This window comes from Colobus angolensis, unplaced genomic scaffold (genome assembly GCF_000951035.1).
Source record: "Colobus angolensis palliatus isolate OR3802 unplaced genomic scaffold, Cang.pa_1.0 Scaffold1, whole genome shotgun sequence".
Classification (NCBI taxonomy): Eukaryota; Metazoa; Chordata; class Mammalia; order Primates; family Cercopithecidae; genus Colobus; species Colobus angolensis.
The window spans coordinates 16,164,859-16,167,478 of record NW_012110918.1 but is presented as its reverse complement, the minus strand read 5'-3'; positions in this window follow the sequence as shown (position 1 = coordinate 16,167,478).

The window sequence follows — 2,620 nt, the reverse complement described above, 5'->3', positions numbered from 1 at the left end:
GGGCATGGTGGTGGGAGCCTGTAATCCCAGCTACCTGGGAGGCTGAGTCAGGGAATTGCTTGAACCCACGAGACGGGGGTTGCAGTGAGCTGAGATCACACCACTGCACTCCAGCCTGGGTGACAGAGTGATGGGAGAATGGCTTGAGCCTGGGAGTTTTTGTTGTTGTTGTTGTTGTTGTTTTTGTTTTTGAGATGGAATTTCAAACAAAACAAAACAAACAAAAAAGAACACAGTGTCCCAAGGGGTGTGACAGACAGGCAGCCAGCAAGGGGGCTGCCTAACTTATACAGCTTCACGGAGCCAAGCGTGGACAAGCAGGAGAAGAGGGCAGGTACTTATCAAAGTCACGGTCCCCAGCCCAGTTTTCAGAGCTATGGCAATTCTCAGATCCAAGACCCATTGGCTAAGGAGACGCCAGGTTCCATAAGCAACCCCATGAATAGTGTGTACAGTCATGACTCCCCCAGTCCTTCTCCAGGGACCTGGGCCACTGACTTAGGCTACCACCCATGGAGAAAGGGGACCATTCACACAGTGTCTGAGTTGATACCTGGGGACTCAAAGTGTAAGCATGGTCCTTCTGTTAGAGTGTGAGGGCCAAGTGATAAATATCACCCTGCCCCAGCGGCTCGCAGCAGGCTCACTGGCACCGGGGACCCACCCGGTGGCCATTTCCTCTCCCTGAATGTAAAGTTGGTGTGGACATAACCTCTGCCCTCGTCCATTCATCCCAGTAAGAGCTGTCAAAATGAGGAAAGCAGGTGGAAGCCTTTGCCACTGCACCCCTGGGTGGCAGGCAGTGTTAGTCCGTGCAGGGCGCTGGAGCAGAATACCATAAACTGGGTGGTGTAGAAACAACAGAAGTCTATGACTCACAGTTCTGGTGACTGGAAATCCAATATCAGGGCACCAGCAGATTCAGGGTCTGCTGAGGGCTCAGTTCCTACTTGATAGATGACAGTTTCTCATTGTCTTTGCATGGAGGAAGAGGATGAATGAACATCCTTCGGTCTATTTATGAGGGTACTCATTCCTTCCAAAGGCCCCACCTCTTAACACCATCACCTTGGGAGTTAGGATTTCAACACATGAATTGGGGAGGGGGGTACAAAAACATTCGGAGCATAGCAGCAGAATAATGGCCCTCCAAAGAAGTCCACACTCGAGTCCCCAGAAAGGGGAATGGAGGCTGCCGTTGGAGTGAAGGTTGCTAACCAGCTGAGTTTGAGATGGGGAGGTGGTTCTGGGTTATTTGGGTGGGCCCAATGTAATCACAGTGTCTTGAGACTCGAAAAAAGGAAGCAGAAGAGTAAGAGGGAGGTCATGACTACAGAAGAAGTCAGAGAGATGTCATGTGAGGAGGACTCAGCCTAACGTTACTGGCTTGGAGGATGGAGGAAGGGACCATGAGCCATGCAGGAGGCTTCTAGAAGGGAGAAAAGGCAAGAAAACAGAGTCTCGCCTCCAGGAAAGAACATAGCGCTGCTGATACCTTGATTTTATCTCCATGAAACTCATTGTGGGCTTCCGAGCTTCAGAACTGTAAGATAATAAATCTATGTTGTTTGAAGCCGATGTTGTTTCAAGTGCGTGGTGTCATGTTACAGCAGCAATAGTCATCTAATACACCACCACCCCCTAGCTAAGACTGTGTATATGAAAAAGGATTGCATCTTTGGGGGAGTAGCAGAGATTGCACCACCTTCAGAGACTTCAAGGATGCAAGACTTGCAGTCCTCCTGCACACCCAGCCATTGTGTGAATGGTCCCCTTTCTCCATGGGTGGTAACCTAAGTGAGTGGCCACAGGTCCCTGGGGAAGAACTGGAGGAGTCATGACTGTACACACTATTCATGCGGTTGCACGTGGAACCTAGCCTCTCCATCGCCAATGGGTTTTGGATCTGAGAATTGTCATAGGTCTGAAAACTGGGCAGGGGACCATGACTTTGATAACTGACTGGACTCTCTCAAGAGCAAAATAAATCCTGGAGGCTAACAGCAGACTGCAAACCCAACTAAGTGGTAGCCCCAATGCCAGCTGTTCTTCCAGATGTGACACCTCGGCTAACGCAAAGTGACATGGGCCCAGGTCCATGGTTGGCGGCGATTGACCTGGCAAGTGCATTCTTTTCCATCCCGATCACAAAGGAGGCTAGAAGCAGGCTGTGTTCACATGGAATGGACAACAGTGAACGTTTACTGTGTTGCCCCAGGGCTCTGTTAACTCTCCTTCCATCTGTCATAATATAGACCTAAGGGACCTGGACTTCCAGGAGAATACCATGGAAGTCCACTATACTGATGCTATCACATTAATCAGATAAGATGGGCAAGAAGTGGCTAGTACTTTGGAAAACCTTGTAAGACACCTGCACTCTAGGGACAGGAGATAAAGCCTATTAGGGACCAGGCACAGTGGCTCACGCCTGTAATCCCAACACATTGGGAGGCCAAGGCGGGCGGATCACCTGTGGTCAGGAGTTTGAGATCAGCCTGGCCAACATGGCAAAACCCCATCTCTACTAAATACACAAAAATTAGCCAGGTGTGGTGGCATGGGCCTGTAATCCCAGCTACTCGGGAGGCTGAGGCAGGAGAATCACTTGAACCCGGGA